This window comes from Dipodomys ordii, unplaced genomic scaffold (assembly GCF_000151885.1).
Source record: "Dipodomys ordii isolate 6190 unplaced genomic scaffold, Dord_2.0 Scaffold68, whole genome shotgun sequence".
In the NCBI taxonomy this organism is placed as follows: Eukaryota; Metazoa; Chordata; class Mammalia; order Rodentia; family Heteromyidae; genus Dipodomys; species Dipodomys ordii.
The window spans coordinates 2,719,000-2,733,713 of record NW_012267284.1 but is presented as its reverse complement, the minus strand read 5'-3'; the positions used below and the strand labels follow the sequence as shown (position 1 = coordinate 2,733,713).

Below are 14,714 nucleotides of genomic sequence, written 5' to 3'. Positions count from 1 at the left end.
GTCCGCACGCGCGGAGGCCAGCGCCTGCCGCCCGCGTCCGCACCTCCCCGGCTCTGCCTCAGCGCAGCACTCCCCGGTGTCTCCCCGCGTCCCGGGCGCTCGGCCTCTGCCCGCCTCTTCCCGCCCCGGTACCAGCGCGCGGCTTCCGGGACGCGGCCGGAAGTGTCCTGGGCTCTCGGCAGCGCGGGCGGGCTCCCTTAGGCGGCAAAGGCCAGGTAAGCGGGGTTCCCCGGCTTTTATAGAGGTTCTGCTGGCGTCGGGAGAGGCGGGAGTGTGGGACCGCCAATGACTTCATCGTGAACGGAGGCGTTCCTGACGGGAAACCCAGGGATGGGTTCCGGGTCTCAGTCCTGCGGGTCACCTGGGCGTGGTGGCTGAAAGCAACGCCTGAGGAGCAGGCCTCAGGGAGAGAGGCCGGCGGGAGGCTGCAGGAGAGTCGGAGAGGACATTGCAAGTCGAGGACGATTGTCCTAAAGGTCGCATCGTGGAATTTCCAAGGACTAACAGGACTGTGTGGCTAAACCTCAGGGCATTTACAGATAGATGGCAGTGATCCAAAGGAGTCAGGCGTGGTGGTTTGCGAGAAAGTCTTCAGTTTGTTGGTCTGTGTCACTCCACTGCCCTTCCTTTTCTTCCACCATTGCAGGTTCCTGCAGCCTCTCCGGGCACTATGGGATTTCCTATCAGATGAGTTTCACTGTGGGTGCTGCTAACAGTGCTTGGCGAGTTCTGGTTAGCAGTAGTGAAGTATCCCAATTTTCCAGGGTTGGTGGGACTCGAACCCAAGATTGGTTAAAGGTGTCACCAACATTCAAGTCAGTCTGGCTAGGAATATTTATTAGCCGCCCCAGCTCAACATAAGGTAGGCTTGCTTATATAGGAGGAACCTGTAAGAAGCCACTTACAAGTGAACATTGGTAGTTTTGAAAAAGCAAGGTACAGAAACAGTCAGTTAGTGATTGCAGATGGTGACTACAATTCCAGTACTCAAGGCAATAAGTCATGAAGGCAGAGTGCTTATCCCACATCTTCCCTTTGTTCCTGCTTTTGGGTTTAACTGATATTGACCAGAACACATTCCAAACTTCTTACTTATCCCATCCAAAATCAAACTACCTTCCAGGTTTTTTGGCTCTTTCTGTGTTTCACTGTTATTTACCAAATTGAAGCAACCGAGTATTTAACTCCCTAATTTACCCAGGCCTTTATCTTTGGACTTTCACCTTTTAATAACTGTCCTGGAGTTTTTCTCTACAGGAAGATCCTGCCTTTCAAGTTTGGCCCTATTCTGCTAGCTACATAGAATTTACTCCTTTTCTTATTTTTCTTGGATCTACCTCAGTAAGACAACTGTCCTCATCCAACTCCTCCTTCTTTATTTTTGCCAGTCCTGGGGCTGAATTCAAGGCCTGGGCACTGACCCTGGGCTTCTTTTGCTCAAGGCTAGCACTCTACCACTTGAGAGCCACAACATCACTTCTGGCTTTGTCTGCTTATGTGGTACTGAGGAATCAAACCCAGGGCTTCCTACAAGCTGGGCAAGCACCCTACCACTAAGCTACATTCCCAGCCCAAGGCTCCAGTGCTTTGGGTCTCCTTTCCTGGGATGCACCACCAATTATAACCTGGATTGATAAATAACCATCTTCTAATAACCTGATGCACCCTCCTTCTCAGCTGTCCATCAACCAGACAGCAAAGAAGGGGCCCACCGTGGCCACACTCAATAGGTGGTGTCTGCAGAGCCTGGGATGAAAGGCCAGGAGCAGAAGGTCATGAGGACCTTTCCCAGCTGAGTGGATGCTGTGCTCCCACCCAGAACCAAGTACCAGGAAAGAAAGGCCCAGGCCTCTGGCCCAGGCCCCCAGCAGTGGAAGATGTAGTTCCAGGCTCTTCTCAATCTGCTGCTTCTGTGCTATTTCATGAGTTCTACTTTGAAAGATATTGTTTAGGGAAATACTGCTTCCCTGATCTTGGTTGTAGGGAAATTCATAGAATTTTTGTTTGTTACTGTTGAGATAGAGCCTCGCTGTGTAGCCAGCTGGCCTGGAACTTGTGATGCTCCTGCCTCAGCCTCAGCTGGTATTACAGGTGTGGGCCTCTGGCTCTCTTTTGTATTGATAGTCTCACATGGTAAACCACAAGCTTTGGTGGTAAATGGTTGGAGCAATGGGGATCCTGAGTCCCCTCTGTAGGGAAGAGGCCCCCAGGGTGGTCCACTGGGAGCAAGGCACTCATGGCCAGCTGTTGTTTCCTTCCCATGTTTTAAGAACCCTCAGCACACTCACAACTGGTCTGGAGCTTCTTGGCTAGAATGGAGGCAGGCTTCAGGTGTGGGATTCAGTGGGCAGGTGCTTCTGGGAGTGGAGAGGTGTCCTACAATCTATGGAGAAAGTGGCAGCCCTTCTCTCAGGCCACGGCTCTTTTGTCCACAAACTTTTATGTTCACTTACTGTCTGTTGTCTACCTCCTCCTGCCACAGTGCTCCACATGCACATGGCTTCTGGGCTGAGCTGCTCTCTCTTCTCTCTCCTCTCGGCCATGACTGGAGTTGCTGGTGTCTCGAGAAGTGTGTTGGTCAGCCTGTTTGTGTCCCCAGAGTGCCTGTGCCACATGTACGCTGGAGGCCCAGGATCGTGGGTGGAGATAGGCCCACTGGTGCTCTCTCATGTGTGAGCCTTGAATGCTGGGGAGACCCTGGGAGCTGGGCTTCCTCCAGTCCTAAGGCTGTACCTACCTTTGTCTCCCTCTCCCCGCTGGCATCTGTGCACAAAGCTCTTGTTGCTGCCTCTCCTCTTGGTGTGTCCTTTCTCGCCCCGTGTCAGTCAAAGCAGGAGCATCCCTGTGTACTTGTCTTGCTCAGTTCTGTCCTCCCTTTGCTTCCTTCCCAGATCTGCACATCTTTCCTGTTTGTGAAGTCTGGATGATACCCACTTCCTCAATGTCTCCCCAATGCATTCCCCTCTGGACACACTTCCAGCTTCAAGTAGAAATGTTTTCCTCATCCTGGGCACGGACAGATGTGAGGTTTGAGCATAGAAGTGAAAGCCACAAGGAAGTGAGTGTGGTGGCTCATGTCTATAATCCCAGGTACTTGGGAGGTGGAAATCATCAGCATGATTGTGATTTGAGGCCAGTCTGCACAAAAAGTTTTTGAGGACCCATCTCGGCAAAAAAAATGCTGGGCATGGTAGTGGCTGTGTGTCATCCCAGCTATTTGGTAAGTGTAAATAGGAGAACTGTGATCTAGATTAACTTGGTTAAAAACAAGAACCCTTATCTCAAAAATAACCAAAGCATGAAAGCTTTGGGGTGGGCTGGGAGGTGGCTCAGTGGTAGAGCGCTTGCCTTGCATGCATGAGGCCCTGGGTTCAATTCTTCAGCACCACATTAGCTGGAAGTTGTGCTGTGGCTCAAGTCGTAGAGCTCTGGCCTTGACGTGAAGAGCTGAGGGACAGTGCCTAGGCCCGGTGTTCAGGCCCCATGACCGACAAAAAAAAGCTTGTGACATATTTATAAGATGATTTCTTTGTTGCTTTGTCTGTCCCTCCCCCATGGTATAACCCCTGCTTTCACTATATAATTTGTGGAGGGGAAGGGAAAAAATAAATCCTTTAAATTGGGATATAGGTTGACCCGTTGCAACAATTAGATGTACAAGTCATTATGTCTGAAAACGAACTTTACAACTTTGGCCAGGGGGCAGGGAAGGGTGGGTGAGTGGGGGGGGCGTGGGGGGGAGATGGCAAGGGATGGGAAGGGGAAACAAAGGAGGAGGCGACAATGCTTCATAAGAAATGTACTCATTACCTTGCCCGTGTAATTGTAACCCCTCTGTACTGTATTTTCACTAGAAAAAAAAAAAGCTTGTGAAGTCTACACATCTTGACAATGCAACTATTTCTTCCAAATAGGCTGATACATACATTTCTTTCCTTTCTTAGTGCAACCTGTTCCCTCTTTCTCTCTCATTCCCATTGCTGATCTGGAGTTGCTTAGTTCACTTTCATCAGTATCCAGTGCAGCTGATGTGGACCCCTCTACTGTACTTTTTCACCTGTTTCCCTCTGAATCTGTGTCCTTCTAGTTTCCCTTATATGTGCACATGTATATACCATATGTTGGTCAAGAACATGGAGTCATCTAAAAACAATACAACAAGAAGTGGTCCTCTGTTTTGTTTCTTTCTTCTTTGCCAGTCCTGGGGCTTGAATTTAGGGCCTGGGCACTGTCCCTGAACTTCTTTTGCTCAAGGCTAGCACTCTACCACTTGAGCTGCAATGCCACTTCCAGTTTTTTGTGTTTATGTGGTACTGAGGAATGAAACAGAGGCTTCATGCATGCTAGGCAAGCACTCTACCATTAAGCCACAATCCCAGCCTATCCTTTGTTTCATGAGTCCTATTTGTCATATCTTACTACATTCTGAATTTAACAACTGCATATCAGGGAGACCATGTGCTGTTTGTCTCTTTGATCTTGGCTTATTTCGCTCAACATGACTTGTTCTAGATCCATCTATTTTCCTGTGAATGACATTATTTTTTTCTAATGGCTGTTTAATACTCCATTGTATAGAAGTACCACATTTTATGGATCCATTCATCTGTGGTAGGGCATCTGGGTTGTTTCCATATCTTGGCTATTTGAACAGCGCAGCAATGAACATAGGGGTGTATGTATCCTTGCATCCTGGTTCCTGTTGCTCAGGGAAGATGCCAAGGAGTGGTATGTCTGGGTTGTATGGAAGGTCTATGTTTAGTTTTCTGAGGAACCTCCACACTGCTTTCCAGAGTAGTGTATTGGTTTAGATTCCCACCAGCAGTGCAGTATGGTTCCTCATTCCCCATATCCCTGCCAGTATTTGTCATTGTTTGAGAGGGCCCCAAGAAGTCTGGTCCAGCTGACAGGGCTCAGAGAAGCTGGGTTCAGCCTGAGGGGAGACCTATGCTAGCAGAGAGGTGTGAGGAGATCTAGCCCAGAACAGAGGCCTGTGCAGAGTCAAGAGGCTCACACAGGGCTGAGAGACCTGTACAGAGTGGAGAGCCCCAAGGAGTCCTGGGCTGGCAGAGAACCCTGCTCAGGGCTGAGAGGCCTGTGAAGAGCCAAGAGGCCTGTGTCGATAGGAGTGGGTTATGCAGAGGCCCACAGAGAGGTGGAGAGGCCTGCATAGATCAGAGAAGCCTGTGCAGAGGCCAGAGGCCTGGGGAGAGTGAGAGGCCTGTGGAGAGGCCAGTGGAGAGCTGAGAAGCTGGAAAGAAGTAGAGAGGCTGGCAGAGAGGTGGAGAGACCGGTAGAGAGGTGAGAGGCCAGCCTAGTGGCTGAAGAAGCTGGTGGAGAGGCCTGTAGAGAGGCGAGACCTATGGGAAGGAGGGAATGGTTGCAGCTGCTCCTAGTTCTTAGGTAGCCTAGAACAGAGAAGTTGGAGACCAACTAATAAAACTTTTGTTATCTTTAACCATGCCTCTGTGGATTTTCTTGCTTGTGGGGTTATTACAGTTTATTCTAGGAGTATGGGAGTGGAGTTTTGGGGGACGTTTAGGTTATAAGATCATGTCATCTGCAAATAGGGATAGTATAATTTCTTCCTTCCCTATGTGGATCCCATCAATATTCTTTTCTTGCCTTATTGCTTTGGCTAAGGATTCCAGAACTGTATTGAAGAGGAGTAGAGAGAGTGGGCATTCTTGCCTTGTTCCTGATTTTAGGTCAATTGGTTTTAGTATTTCCCCATTTAAGATGATATTGGCTGTTGGTCTGTCACATATGGCTTTTATTATTATTTTTTGGGGGTCTGGTTGTGGGACCTGAACTCTGGGCCTGGGCGCTGTCCCTCAGCTCTTCAGCTCAAGGCTAGCGCTCTACCACTTGAGCCACAGCGCCACTTCCGGCTTTTTTCTTTTTGCTTATGTGGTGCTGAGGAATCGAACCCAGGGCCTCAGGCATGCAAGGCAAGCGCTCTACCACTGAGCCACCTTCCCAGCCCCTGGCTTTTATTATTTTAAAGAATGTTCCTTCTATTCCTATTGTCTCCAGAGTTTTTTTAACATGAGTGGGTTATATTTTGTCAAAAGCCTTTTCTGCATCAATAGAGATAATCATGTGGTTCTTGACCTTGAGTCTGTTGATGTGATGAATTAATTTATTGATTTACATATGTTAAATCAGGCTTTCATCTATGGGATGAAGCCTATTTGATCATAAGTGTATGATTTTTTTTTATAGATTTCTGGATTCTGTTGGCTAAAATTTTATTGAGGAGCTTTGCATCTGTGTTCATCAAAGAGATTGGTCTATAGTTCTCTCTTTTTTTTGTTGGCTATTTGAATGATTTGGGGATGAGTGTGATACTGGCTTCATAGAATGAGTTTGAGATTTTTACCTCAGCTTCTATTTCACAGAAGAGCTTGAGGAGTATGGGTATTAGTCTTATAGAATTCCGTGATGAATTCATCTGGGCGTGGGCTTTTCCTTGTTGAAAGACTTCTGATTGTTTCCTCTATCTCAATGTAAGTTATTGGCTTATTTAGTTGATTTGTATCTTCTTGGTTCAGCTTGGGGAATTTATATTTCTCTAGAAATTTGTCCCTTTCTGCTAGGTTTTCCTCCCTTAGTGAGTACAAATTCTGGAAATAGTTTTTTTTTTGGGGGGGGGTCCGGTCGTGGGTCTTGAACTCTGGGCCTGGGCGCTATCCCTCAGCTCTTCAACTCAAGGCTAGCGCTCTACCACTTGAGCCACAGCGCCACTTCCAGGTTTTTTCTTTTTGCTTATGTGGTGCTGAAGAATCAAACCGAAGGCCTCATGCATTCAAGGCAAGCGCTCTACCACTGAGCCACTATCCCAGCCCTGGAAATAGTTCTTTATGATCATTTGGATGCCTTGGAGGTTGTCATTTTTCCCATGGCATCCCTGTTCTTATTGATTTGGGTCTCCTCTCTTCTTTTTTATGTTAATCTTGCAAGGGGTCTATCAATTTTGTTGACTTTTTGCTTAAAAAAAAACCAGACATTTTTGTTAATTTTATTTATAGCTTCTAAATCTCTATTGTTAATTTCTGCCCTTGTCTTGATTATGTCTATCTGTCTAGTAACTTTTTTTTCCCTCGGTTGTAGGGCTTGAAGTCTGGGCCTGAACACTGTCCCTCAGCTCTTCAGCTCAAGGCTAGTGCTCTACCACTTGAGATACAGCGCCACTTCCGGTTTTCTGGTGGTTTATTGGAGATGAGTTTCATGGATTTTCCTGCCCGGGCTGGCTTTGAACCTCGATCCTCATATCTCAGCCTCCTGAGTAGCTAGGATTACAGGCGTGAGCCACCAGCGCCTGGCTGTCTAGTAACTTTAGGCTCCATTTTTTTTTCTTGCTTTTCTAACAGTTTTAGTTGCATCATGAGATTATTTACTTAAGCTGCTGCTATTTTCCTGATGTGTGTGCTCAGAGAAATGAACTTGCCTCTCTCTTAGCACTGCTTTTGCTATGTCCCAGAGGTTCCATTGTGGTGTATTTTGATTGTCATTAAATTGTAGGAACTTACTAATTTCTTCTGTAATTTGTTCTGTGACCAGGTGTTATTCAGTAGTGTGCTGTTCAACCTCTGTGTAGTTGAGTAATTTCTGCAGTATGCTTTTTGTTGAGAACGTTTAATTCCATTATGGTTGGATAGAATACATCCTCCTGAATTTGTTTTAATTATTTGTGTGAACTATGATATGATCTATTTTGCAAAAAGTTCCATGGGCTGCTGAAAAGAATGTGTATTGGGTTGAAAACTCTACACATCTGTTAAGTCCATTGGAGATATAGTGTCATTTAGTTTGGAGGAATCTTTGCTTGTCCTCTGGTTACCCGTCTTTTGGTGAGAGAGGGGTATTAAAATTCCCCACTACTATTGTTTTTGGGTCTATCTTGTTCTGTAAATCTGAGTGTTTATCATATTAAGGTGCTCCATTGTTTGGTGAAATAAACTGATGATTGTGATATCCTCTTTTTGGATTGTTCCCTGTAGTGACCTTCTTTGTCTTTTTGTACTGACTTTAATGAGAAGTCTATTCTTTTGCTTATCAAAATGGTGATGCTTGCCTTCTTGCTGGGTGCATTTGCATGGAAGATCTTCCATCCCTTCACTTGGGGTTTGTTTTTATCTTTGGCTGTGAGATGGGTCTCTTGGAGACAGCAAATGGATGAATCTTGTTTGTTGATCCACTCTGCAGTTCTTTTTGAGTGATGGTTTGAGTCCATTAATGTGTATGGTTATTATACAGAGAGATGCATTGTGTTTCTTGCCATTTTCTTGCTCTTCTGCATTTTCCTTCTTTCCTTTTCCTATGTTTACTAAAGTGATGTCCTAGTGATTTCTATCTGATGTGGTACCCTGCTCTTGATTGTTTTCTTTGGGTTGTATTCCTCCTTTTAGTATTTTTTTGTAATGCTGGTTTCTTGTTCATGAATTCCTTTAATGGTTCCTTGTTATTAAAAGTTTTAGTTTCTCCATTAAATATAAATGCTGGGTTTGCTGGATATATCAGTCTGGGTGGGCAGTTGTTAATTTTCAGGGCTTGTATGGTAATTTTCCACACTCTCCTTGCATTGAGGGTTTGTGTGGAGAGGTGGGGCTTGTAACACTGCCTGCTGGAGCCCACAGACAGTTCCCAACTTCAGCCAGGGACCTGCAGCCTTGGCCACTCAATCTCCCGGGTGGGGCACACAGGTGGAACTCATTCTGCTGCACATTGGAGTCTGCAAAGAGACTTCAGCCAGGGACCTGTGGCCTAGGCTGCTCCATCCCCCGCCTGAGGTACACAGCTGGGGTATGCTTCACACGCAGCTGGAGCCCACACAGTACAATTCAGACTTCAGCCAGGAACCAGCTGCCTAGGCTGCTCCATCCCCAACCTGGAGTACATAGGAGGGCCTTGCTCCACAGGCTGCTGGACTTCAGGCAGGGACTGGCAGCCTAGGCTGCTCGAGCTTGCTACCGGGGTGCTCTTGGCAAAACCTGGTGGGCTGGGTGCACTCCACCAGCTGCTTGGGCCCAGGCACAATTCCAGCTTCAGTGGGAAGAGTAGCCCAGGTGGGAGGGGGCGGGGTCTGAGTCAAGACCTGGTGGTAACTGCCAGATCTCCTGGGGGGGGGGGCGCGGAGTGTGTCCCCTGTGGGGTTCTCACTGGTCCTGGAACTGGTTAAGGGCTGTCCAGCGGTGCTGTGGCGCATTGCTGTATCTGTGTGCTGTAGTTCACTGGTTGCCAGTCACCACTGCACTCTTGCGATGATTGTAGACAGAGCAGCATGGTGATGGGAGCTCCAGGTCCGGGTTTCACATTACCTTGCTCTGGTCTCTGTCTCTGTCTTCAGTCTTCACTGTTTGGGTCCGGTGCTGTGGGAGTTTTCTGCATTTGGGTTCTGTGGTCCACTTGTGGCTCTGAGGTCCCAGGTCACCACAGGCTGGGCTGCTTTGGCTGCCTTACTGCTGACAAGGGGTGGGGTGGGGTCTTTACTTTTCGCAGTATTTGTGCAGGTTCTGAGGTATTTTTTATTTTTTCAGTTCCTGTATTTCTCTGGTTGTTTGCCTTTTGGCTGCTGTCCATCTCTAGGGGAAAGGTAGTGCTGGATCTCAAACTCTTTGGTTGGAGAGAGCGGTGTTTTCCCTACTATTTCAATGTCATCTTGGATGTGCAACATCTATTCAATAAGATTACTACAGAAAATTTCCCCAATCTCAAGAGAGAAAACTTCATTAACATAACAGAAAGACAGAACACCTAGTAGATAGGATCATAGAAGAAATACTTCTAGACACATTGTAGTAAAGACACTGGACCTGCATTGCAAACAGCTTATTTTAAATACTTTAAAATCAAAGAAGGAGCTATACTACAATGGAAAGAAAATCAGAATCACTGTGAACCTCTCCACACAAACCATCAATGCAAGGAGAGCCTGAAAAGTACCATTCTTAACTTCCAACCAAGACTGATGTATCCAGTGAAACTAACATTCACTTTTGATGGAGAAACTAAAAGTTTTAATAATAAAGAAAAAGGAATTCATGAACAAGAAGCCAGCACTACAAAAACTACTAAAGAAACAATTAAGACCAGGGAACCACACCACACGGAAACCTAACTCAGCCTTTGCTTTATCAATATGAAATGTCCTTCTTTGATTTTTCTGACTACTTGTAATTTGAACTGTTTTATCTGATACTAGTATTACTACCCCAGCCTGTTTATGAGGGCCATTTGCTTGAAGGACTTTGTTCCAGCCTTTCACTTGGATAGTTAATATTTGAAAGTCTCAAGGCCATAGTTAATAAGACTGGGAAAGACAGAGGAAGTGTTGCAGATTAGGTAAACTAAGTAAACAGGCTAACTAAGCAGGCCAGATTAGATTTTGTGAAAGTAGAGTAGTGGTGAAACATGCTGGTGAGTACTAATAAAGCCAAGGAACTAAGGTAGTTTAGTTTAAAGTGTTACATCTCTTGGTAAGTTTATTAAGATCCAGTGGGTTTTCAGCCCTTAAGGAGATGCTGATAAAAGATAGTAACCCTTTGAACTTTTTTTTTTTTTTTTGCCAGCCCTGGGGCTTGAACTTGGGGCCTGAGCACTGTCCCTGAGCTTCTTTTTGCTTAAGGCTGGCCCTCTACCACTTGAGCCACAGTGCCTACTTCCAGCATTTTCTCTTTATGTGGTACTGAGGAATCAAACTCAGGGCTTCATGCATGCTAGGCAAGCACTCTACCACTAAGCCACGTTCGCCGCCCTGAACTATTTTTGTAGTTATAAAATTATCTCAAAAACCAAGTCAAAGAACTGTTTCCCCAAAGTCCCTTAAGCAGACTATAGGCAACTTCAGTGGTTTGAGAAGGCACAAACATGTCTCAAAATTGAAATGCACTATGATATTGAAATTAGTTATCATGATCCTTGCAGAAATCCTTTTACTCTCATTCTTCAAAGTACACCTATGTCTCAAACTTGCAACCAGTCAGTTAGTGGTCAGTAGCCTTTGTCCTTTGGCAGATACTTATTTACTATCTAGGGACAGTTTGTCACAGCAAGTATATATTCAGGTTGTTGAAGTTTTGCTGCTTGTATTTATTGAATTTACGTTTTTGTTGTTATCTTTGTGTCATAGCACACATTCTTTTCACAACCATGCATCAACAGCCTCAGAGATTTGTAGTGGTCTAAAATTTGAGACAGAAATGTTAATGAGTTTGTGCAGAATTGCTAACAGAAGTGTAATAAGAGTAATCCATTAAAAGGAAAAATTGCCAGAAGTATGTACTATTGAAAACCTGAGTTTAAAAGATTGGTTGTATTAGTATGAGTCTCAGGTGAAACTCTGTAAAGAGTAGCTGCGAGAACTATGATGTTTTCTTTAATGATATTTCCACAGAATGTTTCAGGACATGCTCAGTAAACTGAGGGTATGAATTAAAAAAAAATTACTACCACAGACTTTGTGTCCAGAAACCTAGACTAAAAGCTAAAAGTGTGTAAATTTAGAAAATAAATTCTAAAAGCTCTAATTTGCTCACTAATGAAGTGGGGGTAATGAAATACTTAAATCACAGCAGTAGTGAAGAGTAAAATAAACAATACAACAAATACTAAAGTTTCAATAAGCATCTAACAAGAAGAGATTGTTATTGCTTTTGCTCCTAATATCACTGTATTATTGTGATATATTGGAAAAATTACCTGTAACAATGTTCATAAATAAATAAAAAAAATTCAGAAGCTGGTGTTTCATACTATAATCCTAACTACTCAGGAGGGAGAGGCAGGAAGTTCATAAGATTGTGGTTAGACTGGGCAAAAACCATATCCTAACTATGCTGAAAATGAACCATGGGGATGGGAGGGAAAAACTGGGAGAGAGCAAGAGAAGGGGTGACATTGTTTAAAAAGAAATGTACTTGATGGGACTGGGAAGGTGGCCCAGTGGTAGGGCGCTTGCCTTGCATGCGTGAGGCCCTGGGTTCGATTCCTCAGCACCATATAAGCAAAAAGAAAAAAGCTGGAAGTAGCGCTGTGGCTCAAGTGGTAGAGCACCAGCCTTGAACTAAAGAGCTGAGGGACATGGACTGGGAAGGTGGCTCAGTGGTAGAGCTCTTGCCTTGCATGCTCGAGGCCCTGGGTTCGATTCCTCAGCACCACATAAGCAAAAAGAAAAAAGCCAGAAGTGGCGCTTTGGCTCAAGTGGTAGAGCGCTAGCCTTGAGCTGAAGAGCTGAGGGACAGCGCCCAGGCCCAGATTCAGGCCCCACGACCACACCCCCCCAAAAAAAAAGAGTTGAGGGACAGCGCCCAGGCCTAGAGTTCAGGCCCCACAATCGGACCCCCCCAAAAAAAGAAATGTACTTGACACTTGACTTACATAAATGTAACCCCTGGGTACATCACCTTTAGAATAATAATTTAAAAAATTAAAAACCCACATGCTATCTCAAAAACTAAGGAAAAGGTTCTGAGTTCAACTATCAAGGACAACCACAGAAGAGGAAGTTGCAGGTATTAGAGAGGCAGGAGAGGAGATTGCAAATTGTCCTAAAGGTTTTATCGTGGAGCTTCCAAGGACTAAGACAACTGTGTGGGTGGAACTCAGGGCATGGGATGAGCTTAGAGATGGCAGTGATCCAAATCAGTTAGATGTGGTGGTTTGTGAGAAAATCTTCACCTTGTAGGTCTGTATTACTTCACTGCCCATCATTTTCTTCCACCATTGCAGGTATTCCGGCAGCCTCTCCTGCCACTATGGGAGTTCTTATCAGATGAGTTTTACAATGATCAGTCTCCTGGGTGCTGCTAACAGTGCTTGGCAAGTTCTAGTTAGCAGCAGTGTAGTATCCCAATTTCCCAGGGCTGGTGGGACTCGAACCCACAATTGGTGAAAGGAGTCCCCAACACAGTCAATCAGGCTAGGAATCTTAATTAGCAGTGTTCACTGCTCCCCACTATCAGGACAGTGAAGAACAGCCCGGAGCTCAACATAGGGTAGGCTTGTATAGGAGAAACCCGCAAGGAGTCACTCACAAGTAGCTAGTGGTAGTTTTGAAATGGGCAAAGAAGCAAGGTACAGAAACAGGCCTAGCAGTTAGTGATTGCAGATGGTGATTACAATTTAATTATCCAAGGCAATAAGTCATAAAGGCAGAGTGCTTATCCCAGATCTTCCCTTTGTTCCTGTTTTTGGTTTAATTGATATTGACCAGAACACATTCCAAACTTCTTACTTATCACACCCAAAATCAAACCACATTCGCTTTTTTTTTTGGCTCTTTCTGTGTTTCACTGTTATTTACCAAATTGTAGCAACTGAGTATTTAACCCCCTAATTTACCCAGGCCTTTATCTCTGAACGTTTGACTTTTTCTTGTCAGTTGTGGGGCCTGAACTGTGGGCCGGGGTGCTGTCCCTCAGTTCTTCAGCTCAAGGCTAGCGCTCTACCACTTCAGCCAAAGCGCCACTCCCAGCTTTTTCTGCTTATGTGGTGCTGAGGAATCGAACCCAGGGCCTCATGCATGCAAGGTAAGCGCTCTACCACTGAGCTACTTTCCCAGCCCTCTACTTTCGCCTTTTATTGACTATGCTAGAGGTTTTCTCTACAGGGATATCCTGCCTTTCAAGTTTGACCCTATTCTGCTAGCTACATAGAATTTCCCCCTTTTCTTATTTTTCTTGGTTCTACCTCAGTAAGACAACTGTCACCAAACTTAGAATCCTCGTCCAACTCATTCTTCTTCATTTTTGCTAGGCCTGGGCACTGACCCTGGGCTTCTTTTGCTCAAGGCTAGCACTCTACCACTTGAGAGCCACAAAACCATTTCCGGCTTTTTCTACTTATATGGTACTGAGGAATCAAACCCAGGGCTTCCTGCAAGCTGGGCAAGCACTCTACCACTAAGCCACATTCCCAGCCCATGGCTCCAGTGCTTTGGGTCTCCTTGCCAGGGTTGCCCCACCAATTATACCCTGGATTGTTAAACAGCCATCTTCTAATAGCCTGATGCACCCTCCTTCTCAGCTGTCCATCAACCAGACAGCAAAGAAGGGGCCCACCGTGGCCACACTCAATAGGTGGTGTCTGCAGAGCCTGGGATGAAAGGCCAGGAGCAGAAGGTCATGAGGACCTTTCCCAGCTGAGTGGATGCTGTGCTCCCACCCAGAACCAAGTACCAGGAAAGAAAGGCCCAGGCCTCTGGCCCAGGCCCCCAGCAGTGGAAGATGTAGTTCCAGGCTCTTCTCAATCTGCTGCTTCTGTGCTATTTCATGAGTTCTACTTTGAAAGATATTGTTTAGGGAAATACTGCTTCCCTGATCTTGGTTGTAGGGAAATTCATAGAATTTTTTGTTTGTTACTATTGAGATAGAGCCTCCCTATGTAGCCAGCTGGCCTGGAACTTGTGATGCTCCTGCCTCAGCCTCAGCTGGTATTACAGGTGTGGGCCTCTGGCTCTCTTTTGTATTGACAGTCTCACATGCTAAACCACAAGCTTTGGTGGCAAATGGTTGGGGCACAGGGAATCCTGAGTCCCCTCTGTAGGGGACCAGGGAAGAGGCCCCCAGGGTGGTCCACTGGGACCTAGGTACTCATGGTCAGCTGTTTTCTTCCCATGGTTTTTTTGTTGTTTGTTTTCCTTTTTGCTTATGTGGTGCTGAGGAATCGAACCCAGGGCCTCAGGCATGCAAGGCAAGCGCTCTACCACTGAGCCA

General features: G+C 45.8%; 1 protein-coding gene across 1 annotated transcript in view; it reads right to left on the bottom strand.

The window, feature by feature from the left end:
- The window catches only part of LOC105990862 (7,8-dihydro-8-oxoguanine triphosphatase-like), a 4,477-nt gene extending 4,258 nt beyond the window's left edge, over nucleotides 1–219 (bottom strand). The window contains exon 1 of the mRNA XM_013023379.1: nucleotides 133–219. The gene's annotated coding sequence lies outside the window, so the exon portion shown is untranslated. The remainder of the gene's footprint in view (nucleotides 1–132) is intronic.
- Nucleotides 220–14,714: the final 14,495 nt, after the last annotated feature.